The sequence below is a fragment of the Cyanistes caeruleus genome, chromosome 13 (assembly GCF_971803275.1).
Source record: "Cyanistes caeruleus chromosome 13, bCyaCae1.hap1.1, whole genome shotgun sequence".
Classification (NCBI taxonomy): Eukaryota; Metazoa; Chordata; class Aves; order Passeriformes; family Paridae; genus Cyanistes; species Cyanistes caeruleus.
In genome coordinates, this window is record NC_141713.1 from 16,433,885 (window position 1) to 16,451,204 (window position 17,320).

Below are 17,320 nucleotides of genomic sequence, written 5' to 3' on the forward strand. Positions count from 1 at the left end.
CGTTCCTAATATAATTCAACAAACGATGAAATTTTTTAAAAGGACTTAAAAAAAATTACAAACTCGAAAGCCAGCTATGAACAATGCAGGGTGCAGAATGGCATGCAAAGCCTAAAAATGACACCAAGTTCCCATTAGGATGCATGCCCCAGTGAAGCCTCAATTCATGCTTCATAATTAAAATAGATGTGCTACTCTTAAGAAATCCCTCAACACACTTCATGAGCACAAGGCTAGAGTCATATAAGAGAACTTGTACTGCTCCCTTGCTTTGGGAGACATTTTTTCTTAGCAATTGACCACAAAATGTGTAATTGTGCATGTTCATATGCAATACATTCCAACAAGTAATGCATCAGGGATTTATTCACAGAAAAGTTGGATAGTTGCAGATCTTTCATTCCTTCTTCCTGCAAGATAAGGAGGAGGAGCATATAGCACAACGTAGACTAACCCATTCCAGAAGGAATGCAGGTCTGCACTGAAACAGTGAATTTTGCTCTTGAGGTCATAAATACAATCCAAGAAGAGCAAATAATTTTGTAGAATTCATTACATCTGTGGGAAGAAATCCATGGGTCCATTTTCCAGATCGGGGACAAGCTGGCTCAGGTCCAGCCTTGCAAAGCATTCAGCTGTGGAAAGGAAAGGGTGGCTTGGCAGGAATAGTGAAGCTGGTCAGGGAGTAAGGGAAAACTGCCAAATACACAAGCCCTGATTACAATTAGTAGATTTAAAGACTCTTCTGTTATGAGATCTCTAAAATGAAAAAGAAGAGGTTGGGGAATGTTAAGCCCTGCTGTAGTGGCATAGCTGGGTACATTAGCTGCTCCAGGGCACCCCACTTCATTTGCATTACAAGCAGCAGAAAAGCAATGGACATGGCCCCTTGCAGGGAATAATGTCCCAGGAAGGGGGTTGAGGGCAGCACAGGGACTTCCTAGAGAAATACAAGGGACCTGTGCTTGAAGCTGAGTGTGGGAGAAGGAGTAGTGCCAGCCATTCTTGACTTCCTAGCACCCAGCAGGACAACTGAACACAAATGAAGCCAACCCTGAAATCTAAAATGTCCCCCAAAACCAGAAAGTCCAAGGGTGTCGCACAGCTGAGCATAAAATCTAGAGCCAGAGCTGTTGCATTTATGTTCCCCTCAGGCCTGCCAGAAGTTGTACAGTTCTCAGCACTTAGTATCTGCTGTTACAATTTTAAAAAGGCTGTTCAATCATTATTGACTTAATACATCGATTATTAATGAAGTCACAGAAAAGGCAGCTTACTTTTGAAACAGTCTAAGATAAGGATTCATAGAACACAGAAAGGATGCACTGATCTATTTTTATAGAAATATAAATTACATGGATGATTATATTAATTATGTGCTGTCCATGATTTCATATGAAGAGTATTAATTTTTCATTTTACTAAGGGAAAATCTAATTTTCTATTCCCATGGCTAAAAAGCTGATTATATATGAATTTGACAATCATAATAAGAAATTATTAATGACTTTGTTGAGATTGTTATTCATATAAACCTGGTGCATGAACAAAACCACGTGCTCTGATTAGAGCAGGAAGCAGAAATAACAGCACAAGCACAAATGTCTATAAAATTCCTCTGCAAACAAGAATGCCAAAAGATCTAGACATCACTTCAGTTAAATACAGGCTGTCCTGATGTGCACAGAGAATATGCACAGAGGTAGATGTTGCTTGCTCAGCACTGCCAGACAGGGACTCCACTTGCACACTTACCCTTAAGACACACTACACAGAATTATGAATTATGTATAATTATTGTCTCCCACTTAATGGCTGAAGTGGCTCTTTTCTTCCCACACAGACCTTGTAAAAGCTGATCTACTTCATCAGGTTTTTGTAATGTTGCATTCTTCACCCATTTGGAGAGCACTGGATAAACTGACCTACAACTTTATTGTAGAAGACAGAGTCTCAAAAATCCTCTGCCCTCTCAGTGGTATCTCCTTTTATCCTACAAGTTACTGACTGCCTAGGTCTATGCAACCACTTTGTTTATGGAGCAAAATTCTACCCACCTAGTGCAATCCTTTTCAGAGCTCAAGACTACTGAAAGCCTTGTCACCAGCTATGAGGAAGAAGTTTCCTTATCTTTTGCACCCACCTCCCCTTTTCCCCCTCTCAGATTTTAGTATTTGTCATCAGTACAGTAAAATACCATTGAGCAAAAGCACTGGCATATTTCTACCACATGAAACTTACGCTTATATGTAGATATACAGCTTAATAAAAAGGAAAACAAAGATTTTTACTACTGCTTGAGGCTTTGGTTCACTTAAAAGAAATCAACAAGACATCCAAAAGGAATTCAAATATCTAAAAAGACACCCAACCACAAACTCAGGTGTGTGAAAAGTAACTTTAAACTAAGGCCAGTAAGTGCTATAGCAGAAGCCCTTGGCAGGGCTTCCATCTTGCTGTGGAAAAAGCCAGAATCACAAGCCTGTGCTTGTGTGAGCCCACCTGCCCCTGCTCACAGCTCAATGCTCACCTTACCTCTGATTGCAGCACCCACTCCAGTTGTTAAGCATCAAGGTACAAGGACAAGGGAAAGCACCAGAAAGAGTCAGGAAGAAACAGAGGAATCAACGTAAGCAGCTTCCTGACAGCTCAGATGACAAATGTCTTCCTGTCCTCTGGCCTACCACATGCCTTATCTTTGAAGTAACCATCCCAAAACATAGCTCCATTTTCCTGTGATTTCATTCCTTGGCTTTCCAGTGGAGATCAATAATGACAGCAGTGCTGTCTGCCTGCAGAAGCTTGGGGCCATGCCATGGAAATCCCAGTGCGGCCATAAAGAGAACACAGCAACCGAGTGGGAAACAGAGGAAGGAACAAAGCTTATCTAATACTTCAGCTCCTCAAACCCCAAGTGTTATCAATAAGTAAAACTTTACAAAAGGAAGGCCTTGTAAAATCATGGCTCAGGCCTGTTACTTCAGCTAAGTAGAAAAGGACTGTGGGAAAGAGACTCAGCTGAATTAGGGGTAGAAAAACAAGTTACATAACCATCATGGATTCACATTGTGGCGTACAGTGGTTGGTTGAATTATGTTTGTTATGCTTTAAAACTATATAACTGATAGTGGGCTAACTGCTTAAAAAGGCCTGGTTCTTGCAATAGAGCAGCTCTCCTCTGTACCTGCCTGGGGACCATGCATCACTACAGACCCTCACCCACACCCAAGGAGTGCTAAAGTAGCACTAAAGTAGCACGTGGCCCCAAAGCAGATACTTCAGGATGGTTTTGCCTGAGTGAAAAGTTTGCAAACAAAAATGGATTTGGAGAGTTACACTGCTGGTACACAAGGAGTTTACCCTATGGGCCCAGATGTTAGTGTTTTGTTAAACACACACATTAAAGGACACTCGCAATAAAGAATAGTGCGAATGATGCCAATTTTTCTTTGGCAAAGCTCCAGCAGGAAATAATCCTTTGTCAATTATAGCTCTGTCCTCTGGTACCACACAGACTCAGACAATGCACATGTTGGATTCGTTTAAATATGTCCAAGTCTCTGTTTCACTGGTCTTAAAGACTTCTTTGTTAAAAATCATAAATAATCAGTAATTCTGAACAATAGAACAACTCGATAAAAATGAGGCACAGCTCCTGCTTGTCATTGAAGGAGATTATAGAAGGAAAAGGAAACAGTTACATGTCTTCAGACATGTAACAAATGAATTTAGATAACATGCAGTATTAGGAAAGGTGCTAACATCTCTCATTTTAAAGGTAGAGATTTTTGTATAACACTGAATCACCCTAGTTAAAGAAATATAATAAAAATTACTCTTTATTCCAGAAACAGAGTTAACATATTGTAACATCTGGTGATCCAGCAATGCATTTCCTAAAATACCTGGCATTGTTCCAGTGCTTTATCAGCATCCTGAAAACACAGACAATTGAAAAAATACCCAGTATTGCTGCATGATATGAGTTTCAGACAAAGCAAAAAGTTCAGCATATTTCCATACAAGTCACATCCAATTTGGATCACACCATGTAATAACCAACAGTTTAGAAGGCTGAATTCTGTTTTCAGAACCGCAATAAAATATTTTCATGTGTAATTTGTACAGCTTTATGTTCTGGATATGGACAAGAAAACAAGAGAGGGTCAGACTTCTAAAAACCAACACTAATTTAGTAGGTGTTTTTGAAAACAAACCTGACAAAGCATGTATACTGCTACTTAGGAATACCTGGAACCCTGTATTAAAGACTCCATATTACTTACTGTTCATATTGAGAATTATCACTTAGATGGGTGTGGCTTTGTGGACAACAGCCCTCATGATCCTCCTGATCCTTTTTGCAGCACTCTTGAGCATCTGAAAGTGTTCATCAGACCAGAATGTAGCTTGGCTGCAAACACAAGTGTTAATATGTTTATAAGAAGCCACCAGAGATGTATAATGAAAAGGCAACTTGGGTTGCCTTCTGAGGGACAACACTGCAGAAAACACTGCTGTTAGGGAGTCAGAATTTTTCTAATGATACAAATCATCAGAAAATCTGGCTCAAGGCAGCCAGACGCATTGACTACAGGATCAGTTTATGACCCTGCCACTGCGGGTGCTGTGTCAGAGAACCATGAGGGATGTCTCTCTGGTTCTTAGCCTCCTGACCTCCAACACCACCAAACCTGTGTCCTTTGCTAGGACTGACATTTTCTATGGTAACTAGATCTGAATTAAAATCCTATCACTCATTCTCTTGTAGCCATTCCTCTGAAGTTCAGAAACCAAAATATCCCCTTTGTTTTCTGCACTCTTGGTCTTGAGCGCTCCTTACCAATAATGTCAACCTTGTAAATTTATTTTCTCATTTAGAAATAGCTGATTGATTTATTGCATATATAACCCCCATAAAAAGAGAAATACAGTTGCTTTTCCATATTGTATTTTGTAACCACAAAGCTAAAAATTAATTGTACAATATCAGCTGATCCTGCTTTGACAGACAATGCACTGTCCTTCATCATAACAATAATTAGTAGAGCTAGGAATAATTGTTAGATCATTACAAGACTGCTACACTGCTGTGCATTCCCTAGAATACTGTAATCCTCTACCATAAGATGAGATAAACATGATTCCTTCAGTTATTTATTATATTTTTTAAGGACTGGCATATTAAGAATTTTTTTTTCTAATAAAATAATTTCTGAAAGCTACTGTGCAAATCTGAAGAGTAAGATTCAGCAATGCTGCAATGCCTCTTAGTAATGACCTACTTCTTTACAGAACTGGATCTTTAGCAGGACCAGTGAAAAGTTTACAGAAAGGCTGAATAAGACTAAAGAAGTCCATGTAAATTAAGAATATGGTTGTTGAAGCACAGTAACGCTGTGGGTTTGTATAGTGCAATGGTATGGAATAAAGTGGATGTTGCCAAAAAGGCAGGCAGTATTTACACCAGGCAAGCAGCAAAAGTGTGACCCAGAAATTCACTTCCCTCTCACTCATGCAAGACCTTTACTGAATGTGTTGGACACAAGATATGGCATATCCTATTTTACATTTCAGCTACCAGTGGGGGTGAGCAATGGGAAAGAAAATCAGAACCATCCTCCTTCCCCTATGCCCTGCCCCACTGTTGCACAGGGGGGTTTTGCTGCCACTGCCCTTTGGCTCAGGAGGTCTTGGGATGTTGCCCAAGGAGGGCAGGGAAGAGATTGTTTTGACACTGATGAAGTCAGAGGATGGCAACAAGCCTCAAGGGAGCAAAGATAATTTAGTCTTCAAAAAGCCCGTCAACTGCTCACAATACCAGGCACCATGGTCTCAAGAAAAAGCCAAATCAGTACAAGTAAACACTGCAGTTTAAAACACCTGTGAGTACTGAGGAAGAGTCTAAAGAATCCAGAATGATGGGAATAATCTGAAGATATGCTCCATTGTCAATAAACTCAGCTAGTAAAGAGGGGCTCAAAGAGGAAATTAAAAGCCTAGGTACAAATAACAATAACAAATTAATCATCTCAGTATCAGAACAGCAGAAATCAGCTAGAGAGCTAACTGGATTCACAAATTAAAGCTAAAGACACTGGAGAGGGCTGCACTGGATTTTGAAAAGCATAAAGTTACAGTCATCCAGAGGGGAGTACAAAAAACCCAAATAAATTAGTAATATTTCTCTGAACACCTAAATAAGTGTCAAGCAGAGCAAAGAAAAAAAAATTCAAACTGTGAAGTTACAACTTCAGTAATGTAAAGTCTAGATTACAATCCACTTGTTTATTGTGAATAAAGAGAGCAGAACAAAAAGAACCCATCTAAATTAGCACCACAAACCTGGATTGGGTTCCCACAGAAACTTCCTAGTAAGCCTGGTAGAATACCAGAACCAGCTATACATACAATATTCCCTAGTCCAAGGACTTTAACATAAGGAAAAACAAAACAAAACAAACCCCCACACAACCAAAACCACTCCCAACAAAACAAAACCCCCAGAAGCCACGCTACAGTACACAAACAAAAACGATGAGACAGGTATTAGGATAGCAGACAAGCTCAACAAAGAACAAATCTCTAGAGAAATTTGCATTGTTAAAGCAGAGACAAAAAGCCCCAGTTCCAGGACTGGTTTTACATTGAGTTCCTGGGCCAGTTGGGCAGGGGGTGTGGGTTGAGGCCCCAGGTGAGGTTGGCCAGGGCCACTGAGAGCTATGACAGCACTCAGAAACACTCAGAAACACTCTCATACTGGCAGTGCTGAGCTTTGCTATGTTTTACTTACCAAGGATAAGTTTGACTTATTAGAAAGGTCACTTTTATAAATTTCTTCAATGTATCTTCCTAAGCTATCCAATGTAATTATTAAAATACTCTTGTCACAGACACAGAATCTAGTTTACAGGCTTAGGTATGATTTAGGCTGCATTTTAATGGACTTGTTTTGAGACAGTGATTTAGAATGCATTTGAAATGACAGATGAGAAAATTGTTCATAATGTACTTCCTTGAAGGTCCGTGCACACAGCCTGGTTCACCCCAAACATCAGTAAATATGCCAGTGCTGCCCTCATCCCCAGGATGTTTTGAGGGCCAGAATGCTAAAGTAGTCACAATTCAAGGATTAACAGAGGGCTGTGAACAAGTATGACAAGTATGACAGCATTTAGGGATAGTTTGTGAGGGTGCTTCATGACTCTTTCAGGAGATATTTAATGTCTGTCTCCTGACCTGTGGGAAAGGCAAACCACTAGAGAACATCCCTGATGTTCACACACCAGACCCACTTCACTTGGAAGGACAACAGATTGTTGTAATTTTTTGTCTGATAAAACACACCCTTAAAGTTCTGGGGTTTGGTAAGAAGAAGATGGAAACATAAAGTGTTAGAATAGCTGGGATGGCAGAAAAAGACAACCTTAGTGTCAGGGGTCCAACAGAACGCCTTAATTTAAAAATATTCTCTGAATACAAATAAATCATATGTAGAATATTTTCTAGAATTATTACTGAAATAAAAAAAGCTGAATACTCATGACAGATTGGCAGGATACCTCATTTATTACTGCTTTAGTCTTATCAAGGATTCTTGCCTTAGAATGCAGGTATGTGCTCAGACCACCTTGTATTTGATATGATGCAAACACAGGAGAAAAACAAAAGCTGGTTTGCCCCAAAGCAAGTCACTAGCTGGGCAAAACCAGCTGTATACTGATGCAGCTCTTTTAAGCTGATTACGAGTAAAAATACGTATGAATTTTCAGCTAAATCAGGTGAAATAATTTTGACTGCATGATTTTCAGCCTTTGTTGTTTTACAGAGGCCCTGGTATATATGGCACTAATTCATGTAAGGGACCTAAGCTGGAGTAGGTATTTCTTCTCTCTTATTTGTATCCATATATTGGTGTGAAAAGCATTTACACAATTCTCACAGCGTTAGAACTGGTCAAACAAGCTATGTAAGGGAAGCCTTGAGTGTCCTTTGCTGCTACAGCAGTTCATTTGTTGCTGGTGCTGGATCCTGGCCTGTGTCAGGAAAGCTGTGGCCAGCAGACAAGAGATTCTTTCCCCGTCCTGCATGCTGGGGGGCACACCTTGAGATGTGTCCCCTTCTGGGCCCAGTTCAGAAAGGACAGGGAGGTGATGGGATGGGTCCAGAGAAGGGAAATAGTGCTGGGGAAGGTCTGGAGCACAGGTGCTGCTGAGGGTATTTAGCCTGGAGGAGGCTCAGGTATGACTTTAGCACTGTTCACGATTCCCTGAAAGGAGGCTGTAGCCAGGTGGGGCTTGGGTTCTTTTGCCAGGCAACCAGTAATAGGACAAGAGGACACAGTCTTGAACTATGCCGGGGGAGGCTTCGGTTGGACATGAGGAGGAATTTCTACATCGAGAGGGTGAATAAAGATGGAAACTGGCGGCCCAGGGAGGTGGTGGAGTCACCATCTCTAGAGGCGTTCAAGAAATGCCTGGCACCACTCGGTGCCACGGTCTGACAAGGTAGCGCTCGGTCCTGAATCGGAGCTCGATTACGTCAGTGGTCCTTTCTAATTCCAGGGATTCCGTGAGTTGTAAGCGCTTGGCACGACGCGCTCGGCGGGCGCTGCGGATGGCTGTCCGAGCGCTCGGCTGAGGCGGGCCGTGCCCCGCGGGGGTCGGGGCGGGGGGCCCGAGCCGCGGCTCCCTCACGGCCGGGCCGGGCCGGGCGGAGGGCGGTGGAGCGGCCCGGAGTGATGACGCGCTTCCTGCCCTCCCCGCCGGGGGTCTGCGCCTGGACTCCGCAGCCGCGGCAGCTGCGGGTGGCGGCGGCGACGGAGCGGGCGAAGCGGCGAGCGGGGGGAAGGACGGAAGCGAGAGAGCGGCGGGGACGAGGCGCTCCGCAATGCCACAGTAAGAGCGTTCCCGTCAGGAGCCCGCGGGGACCCTCGTCCTGCCCCGCCGTTGCAGACCGCATAGAGCGTGTGGCGTGCGCGGAGCCGCCGGGGCGGGGAAGGCTCGGCGCGGGGCTGAGCGGCGGGAACGCGGAGGCGCTCGGCTGCCGAGGGGCTCTCGGGGCCGGCTGCTCCGAGCGGCGGCACCCGCTGCTCGCCGCTGCCTGCCTCTCCCTGCCTCTCCCGTACGGGCTCGCCCGCGGGCAGCGCTGCCCGAACAACAAGTTGCCGCTTCCAGGGAGGATAGCAACAGGCCGGCCCAGTGCCGTGCGGGCTGAGCCCCGGGAAGGGGAGAGCGGCCTCGGCTCACCTATCCTATCGTTCTCCGGGAGCCGAGCCGGGATGAGGGGGAAACAGCGGTGTGTCGGGATTTCTCTGGGCCGTGTAGGGCTGTACTGGGGGGCAGGTGCTGGGGCGGCCGGCCCCTCGCATCACGGCTGGGGGAGCGTGGCGTGGCCGAGGCGGAGGTGGGATTGCCCAGAACGAGCTGCTCGCCGCAGGGCGCTATCGGCGAGCACGGTGTAGGAAACACGTCTCGGCAATACGCGGTGAAGTGACGACCTCCCAAGGACGATCCTGCCGCGTCTGCATACGCGTGAATCTCACGGCTGTGTCCGTGTCCGCATCTCCCCACGGGAGCGGGGAGCGGGCCGGGTTGCGAGCGGCTGGCAGGGCGGTCCCCCCGGGGCTCCCGCAGCGGAGGGCAGGGCAGGACGCGGCCGCCTGGGCAGGGCTGGCTGGGCGGCTGCTCCGCGCTGTGCTCCGAGCCCCGCTGTGCTGCGAGGCTCCGGCGCCTCCGGGCTCCCTGCCCTTGTGAGGCTTCGTGTCCAGGGCTAGGCAAAGCGCAAAACCTCCCTTGGGCGAGGCGGCGTTGTGTGCTTGCGGCGGGGCTGTCCCGGGCTGCGGTCCGCCTGTGTGCTGTGATACCGCTGGTGCTCCCATGCCCTCCTGGCACAGATCTGTCTCTGCGTGCGGGCTTGCCTCGGGTGTCTGGAGAGCCCCGGCGCAGTGTCACTGCGTGGGAACACCTTCCTGCTGCCTTTATGCTCACCTGCTACAGCACTTTTGTTCTGCTGACCAGCCTTTTCAGGTGTTTTAGGCTTTTTGTGTGTTAAAATGCTACTATGATGTCTAGTTAGAGAGACTGTGGAAATGTTCATTGATTGTAAAAACCTCTCTTGTCAGATTAAACAATTGTCCACTTTCCTCCAAATATTTTTAAATTGTATTTTGTAGACCTGTATTTTGGAGCAAAGTTTGAGCCGTATTAAATTTCAAGGCAGTTCTGGGTTTGGAAGTATGTTACTTAGAGGTGTTGAGGAATTGTGCATTTTCAGAAGAGCCCAATGGCTATGGAACAATGTCCCTATGACATTTCTGAGATTGCTCTTATGTAAAAGGTGACTTATTTGTATGTTTATGGCAGGATGTTTAAAGCAGGAATGCAAGCTGCCAGTGTTGTTAAAAGTACCTTACAAATGGTAGTAAATGAAAAGCTTCCATATCTCTACGGTCTAATGGTCAGCCATACTTCCAACAGAATAGCTGTTAGACAAGGTAACTGTGAGTGAAGTTGGCTCAACTACCATTCCTGCTTTAATTTTCATAATGTGATATTTTCTAGGGAGATTCAAGGTTACCACACAGCTGAGGAGGGAGGGGGAGTGTCTCTTGCCTCTTGGAAGTGCATTTCATTTGAGTTTCCTAATGCCTTGTTTAACACACTGGTCACTGCAGAACTAAGGGGTTAAGTGGAATTCTAGCTTATCTGTTCATGACAAAATTACTGAGTTTATGTAAGATAAGAATGCTTCTTATTTCTGGTTGCCAATCTCAGTGGGTTAACTATGGCAAACTTGAATAATATTGAAGTTCTCAGAATCAGTTCAAGAATCTCAGTATAAAGTTAGATAAAGTCTGCAGCCATTTCATATGGGATACCCATTCATTTTACCATTCAGATTACAGGAGTTTATCCTGAATAATTGTCCTGTGTGTTTTTAGAGTAACATCTGTTGCATGATATCATGTAATGGAATGTAGTACAGCCTAATTTAAGTTGATTTGAAACACTGCCATTGCACTGTAGTAGTGCCTGAGAGGGCGAGAGGTTTTGTGGTACATGTGATGGATGGATGGTTACAAGTAGACAATATTGAGAAAGATGAACTTCCATTTGAACTGCAAAGGATTAAATAACTTTACTCTGAGCTTGGTTTGTTTCACAGTTTCACTTAGACTTCTTTCATCATTTGCCAGCTAGTGCAATGACCGAATTCTACTTAAATCAGGAAATCAATCTACAGTTATAAATAAAGCTATCAATGCAAAACACCAGTACAGTAGAATCAAGTCTTATTTTGGAATGGGAGGAGTAGGCTTGAAAGAACTGTCTAGCTGTGGCATAGCTTGAACTGCATGATGACTTAGAAGTTTTGCTGAGAAAACTTTCATTTGGTATTGTTTCTACAAAAAATTGACTCCACGTAGCAAGGATACTCTGAGGCATTAATATTTGGATTGTCACTTTATATGCTTGCCTATATGATATGTATTCATTAAACCTGTGCAAATGCAATCTAGATGGCTTGCAAAAGTGGCAGTACTTAATTAGATTAATTAATTACTAGACAGTAGTTCAAACATCTCACCACCATTCCTTTTTGTGGCATTGTAGTGTCCGATAACTGTTGGGATATCAGGGATATCAGTATGGTATATTCATGAAATATGAGCAATACCATTTTTTGAAGTATCCTCCCAGTCCATAATTTTAGCATTATAGTACTGAAAATACCATTTGAGTTGATTCTCAGCTGCCAGTGCTATCTGACCTTTGGAAATTTTGGTAAACTGCCAAATGTGTAGACATCTTGATTTTCTTTTTTCTTTCTTTTTTTTTTTTTTTATTATACAGAGTTTCTTCTTAAGCAGTGTTACCCAGATGCTGCCTTTGCACCAGGCCCTGATTAGGTAAGAAGTGTGAATGTCTTTATAGACCATTGTACCAGCTTTCAGAAATTCTTTTCTCCTCCCTGCTTTTTAATCTTTAAAATTTTTGGCAAGTCTGCTTATGCATGTTTCTACATACAATAGAATGCTGATGCAAATTGAGAACAGCAAGCAAAATGCTGGGTGCTGTTGCAAATGGGGGGAGACTGTCTTAATAAAGCAGTGTTACGTTTCATTTGTTTACTTTCGGATTTTAGTGTTTCATTTGGGACAAATGGAGGTGGAAATTGCAGTTTCAGGTAGCCCTGAAGGAGAATGCAGGTTTTTGCTTCCAGAGTTCTGCTTTTGACCACATATGGCTATAAAAATACACAGTAAATTGAACTGCAAAAATTTTGGGGCAGAGGAGATGCAAATGATAAAGCAGAGAGTTTTTGCAGAGTAGTTCATCTTACAACTTCCAGAGGCTATATTAAACAAAATAATCTAGGGTTTTGCAACTCTGTGGATGAGATTATGATTATGGACATCATGCTGCGTCTTAAGCTCTTTTATACTTTATTTTTACTGTTGTGATTAAAAAGACAATTCCTTTTACACAAAGAATGCCTTGAAGGTACCCTGAGCTCCTTAGATGTGTAAGTTCTGATCCACAGCATGTGGTGCAATCCTGGGTTTGATTTGTGTTTAGAGATTTGTGCCTTTTGTCTCTGGGTGCAGGGAAAAGTTCCACCTTTGGAGTGAGGCTGGTAGGCTTGAGGATGAGAACGTGGTAAAGAGCTCTGTGCTTAGTTTTATCACCAGACTTTTAACTGTGTACAATGAATTTTGTAGCTTTCTGCCCCTGCTAATGCTGCTGAAAACCCATTTCACAGTAGTCAGAGAGCCATTTCCCTGGGTGTGCTATGTGCACACATGCTTATCTTGGAATTGAGTTTGAATTAGCCTGCATACTTGAAGCAATTGTGATAACATTTTGATATTTTCCGCTTCCAGCTGCAAGCTGGAATTTCGTCCCCAGAGATCCACCCCCTCGATTCTCAAAGCTCCAGCACCTTTTTACTCAAGCATCTTCATAAAGCTAGAAAATGCACTGACTGACTTCACAAGGTGAGGGTGACTATACAACAGTAAGTCTTGTCTTAAAATATCTTTACAGTATTACAGTGCTGACTTGTAGTGCCTTTACTTGGCAGCTACTGGTTGATTTCCTGCCATGATGGGCCAGGCTGGCACTTGAAACTGCCTTCCTTTCATTCTCAGTAGGTAGCTCATCTTTCTGTGTTAGGGCAGCAGGAAGAAAATATGGGCTGGAGTGAATTGTAAATGAACCTTGTGTTTTTATGGCAACTTTTGTAAGGCTGAAATTTCTTGTTTTCCTAAAAATGTGACATATAACCCAGGAGCAAGCAGGAGACTCAGTCTTCTAACTCACAGCAACTAACAATTGTGGTGATAAAGAATCAATGGTACTAATGGGCTGATTACTTTTTTGAGTTGAATAACAATTTACATTTGCCAGCTGTGGTAGATTTGTTGCTCTAATATGTTGAAGAGTTTAGTGTATTTCTGAAGTGGTGTGAGAAGCTCTTAAACACTGGCATTGTTCATTCAGCTTAAAAAGGTCTTCAGCTGTATAATCCTTTTCTCATTGCATATTTATTTTCATATAATGATCTCTCTTTACCTTTCCTGAGAGTTAATATCTGTAATGTGGTAAGTAACTCTGTCTCAGTGACCTCAAGTCCAGCCTATCCTGTGGTTTGGTTTCAGTCATGTTCTGTAGTAGTGAGAAAATTCTGATTTTTCTGGAATGAGAAATTTAAACTTTCTGTATCATTGACATAAATATAAGCATAAAACAGTTCCAAAAATTGCTGGCTTGAATTTGTACAGCTGGAAACATTAATTAGGCTTAAAGTAATTTACAGTGAGTACCTTTTACCTTTGTCCAATTTACATGTGCCAAGTGCTGTTGCAAGCAATGGCGAAGTGGCACTTGGCAGACAGAGCAGCCTCAGGAAAAGCAGGTTATCAATGTCTGACAGAAGGGATGGGGCCTGTTTAAGCAAAGACCTATGATAGTAGGAGAGGTGGTGTCAGGAATGTGATGGTGTAGGACTGATGGGCATAATCCTTAGACACAATAAATACGCTTAGATACCATAACAGAATCAAAATTTAGCAGTGGGCCTATAAAAGAATAGATGAATAAATGAAATTGTCCCAATGGGACATTTGTGGTTGGGTTCTTTTTCCCCCTTGGACTGAAGATTGATGTGAGAGAGGCAGTTTTCTCTTGTTTGGACTTGGTTGTTTATTCTTCTTTTATCTAAAGGTACAAGGAGTTATGTGCACTAAGATAGAAAGGTGCAAAGTGGCTAACAAAGATCTTCTTCAAGGTTTTTTATATGTCTGTTTAGCCAATTAACAAATGCCAAGTAAATTATATTTCTTGACCCAATGACCTGACACCTGTGAACTGCACTGTGGCATTCTCTATCCAATCACTTATTATTACCCAAAAACCTTTAGAAGAAGAAGGAAAAGGGACAGCACCCTAATTCCTCCATCTTGCCTTTTATTTTCTAAACTAGATTACACCTTTAACTTTCTCACCCAGTGACTTAAGAAAACTCTCTAACTTACACACTCACACTCTTAGTTTCTCTATTTAACTTTAGCAGTTGTTTCCATGGTGTTATGTGAAATTCAGTGTTTTCTTGGATGTCAGAGACAGGTATCAAAGATGAGGGCACACACTCTGTGCCTTTGACTCCAACATGAAATCAGGAAGCTCAACTAGAATATTTCAGTTCACTGTAGCTTGCAGTTCTTGTAATTCTTTATCATTTGCAACTGAAAGATTTTCTTAGATGATTTTTTTGTTGTGGTATAAGGACACATCTGCTGACAGGACTGTGTCAGAACTCCCAGGGGAAAGGACTGAGTGGGAGTCATTACTGCATAGCCAGCACACAGGGTCAAGCAAAAGGAGCCAGTGGTGTCTCCTGGGTCAGGGTATCAACAAAGGCACTGGTACAGGGAGGAACAGATAAATGTCCAGCTTCAGTTGAAAAAAGCAAAGGCTGTGGGAAATGAGATCACTCTGTTATGATGTTTAAACTACTCTTGTAAGTGTTATGTGCAATAGCTGAGGATGTACAGACCCCAGGCAAGAACCCAAGATGTTTAAGTATGTACCTGAGGAATATTTGGGTTTTTTTAATTTAAAAAAAAAAAATAAAAAAAAATCAGTGGCTGTGTTTGCAATTGAGTAAGGTCCAGAAAGGCCTGGTTGTTTGCTGGGTTGTCTGTTCAGCTGCACTGTGATACTAGTGAAACTTAAAACCAGCTGATTAGTGTAGGTGTGTGTACAGAAAACTAAAACCTGTGCAGAGAGGGTGGTTAACTTTGTCTCAGGAGCTTGGGCAGACCAGACTAGAGATGAAGTACAGAACAAATCCAGACATTGAAGAGGGCTTGCAGGGGATCTCATGAGTTTTGTTTGAGGCCTTTGTATGTAGTGGACCTGGATATGTAAGGGGTCAGTTCAAATGGATCACAGCTGGTGTATGTGAGTGAAAATTTGTTCTCTCTGTCCTAGCCAGAGAATGTATTTGTAGAGTTTTCATGTCAAAGCTTTAGCTGACTCTGTAATAACACTCCCAAGGGAATGGCAGGGCTTTGGTGATGAAGAGATGAGGCAGAAAAGCACCGTGATCGTGCTACAAGTGTGTGGTTAAGGTGAGCAAGTTACGCATTTGGAAGTTATTCAACACAGATGAAGCAAGCCTGCAAGCAGGAGGAAGGGTAGATGTGGCCTGAGGAGCCAAGCAGACCAGGATGGGAGCAACTGGGCGGCCAGGCTATGAGAGTGGCTCAGTAATGTGTGAATATCTGTGTGGGAACAATGTGTTCCTGCCTCAATGCTATTATCATTCCTTTTCAGGGGTAAATTGCAGTTTGAAGCATTACAAATGCCATCTGTGTATGAAGAAAAAAATCCTCTAGTACTTCATGTTGAAAACTAAATGAAAGCACTCTTTTCCATGTGGATCTCAGTATAATCAGCCATTGCCTTAACTTCTTTGGGGTAATATTGTCAGTCTACTGGGTCATTTAAAGCAATGGTTTTGAAAGATTTTTTTTTTTTTTGATCTCACACCCTTATCAGTAAAAGATTTGTGAGCACATATATGTATTATTTATAAATTTGCACACATACTACTCTGTTACTGTTATACACATTTCAGAACATACACCAAAAAAATGAAAATAATAAAGAAGACAAATAGTTAGAAAACTTGTTTTATTTTTTAACAAAACCCTTTTTTACTTTCATTAAGGAATAATTTAGTGAGAGCTATGTGATTGCACATGCCTCTCTAAATTTTTTTTAAATGTTGGTTCATCACTTGTATACAGCCATTTTAAGGGCCATTTCTAGGTTCAGTTTATTTCAATACTTGGTTTTAATGACTTTCCTAGCTAAATAAGATGCCTCACAAAGACAGATCCAAGTGGAAGAAGTGCATTGTTGGTTGTGCTTACTAAATAATACTAATTTTCCACTTCCATATGCTAGCTATGCAGAGATTCTTCTTGGGATTCATCTAATAAAGTTCCACCTTCCCTGATGTCACTAAGGTCTTGCAGACTAACGGGAAGATGTTGCATTCTTCTCTTTTCCTGAAGTTCTTGTTTTGGAAGACTTTTAAACAGTGTTGGGGTTTTAAAAAAGATTTTAAGGTTTAGGAAATTATGTACAGCTTTTGAAGGCTTTTTCAGTGGAAACATTTCCAAACATCTGTTTTCAAAATGGTCATTGTAAAGCGAGTTTCCCCTGGAAAACAGTTACTCTCTTGCACCCTGTTAAAATGTCAGCTTCACCTTGAAGGGACACCTTAGGTGTGTATTTATTTGAAAATATCTGGTAGGCAGGATAATGCTGACAGCTCCTTGTCATCATAGAGATCAACCAGTTTTGAACAGTTGCCTTTGTAGGAAAAAACTCACAATGTGTCAAGTTTGAGAACTCTTTTAAGCCCTTTGCCCCAAGATAACTAGTAAAAGTTACTGTGGGAATATGAATTTCATGGTCACTCCCCATCTTGTTACAAGGTATGCTACTGCTTGAGCACCTTATTTGTATAAAATTATATAATCACTGACATCCTGTAGCACTTGGTGTACTTCTGCCTTCAGCATTGCTGTGTTAGTTTATCTATGAATGATGCAGTAAATGAATTTCATGTGTGGTTATGGAGTGACTGCTTTAACTGGAATAAAAAAATCAAAGGATTCCAGTGTAAAGGTTACATGTAAAATCACATAAGTGTGCACTTGCACAGTTTTCTCATAAAACATTGTTTCTGTTAAAGAAGTAATTTACTATTGTATCTACTGTAATATGTGGTTTCTGGAATG

The 17,320-nt window shown here is 42.2% G+C and overlaps 1 protein-coding gene and 1 long non-coding RNA gene across 8 annotated transcripts in view; both read left to right on the plus strand.

Moving 5' to 3' along the window:
• The window catches only part of LOC111933836 (uncharacterized), a 34,571-nt gene extending 29,811 nt beyond the window's left edge, over positions 1–4,760 (plus strand). Inside the window, exon 5 of the long non-coding RNA XR_015275880.1 lies at positions 1,844–4,760. This is a non-coding gene — a long non-coding RNA (uncharacterized LOC111933836). The remainder of the gene's footprint in view (positions 1–1,843) is intronic.
• Positions 4,761–8,717: 3,957 nt separating this feature from the next.
• TLN2 (talin 2) overlaps positions 8,718–17,320 on the plus strand; it is a 133,368-nt gene continuing 124,765 nt past the window's right edge. For 3 of the 7 annotated variants that reach the window (XM_086849227.1, XM_086849228.1, XM_086849225.1), the window contains exons 1-3: positions 8,767–8,897; positions 11,856–11,911; positions 12,887–13,000. The gene's annotated coding sequence lies outside the window, so the exon portion shown is untranslated. Of the gene's footprint in view, positions 8,898–11,855; positions 11,912–12,886; positions 13,001–17,320 lie in introns of all 7 variants that reach the window. The other 4 variants (XM_086849224.1, XM_086849222.1, XM_086849223.1 and 1 more) reach the window with 3 other exon arrangements.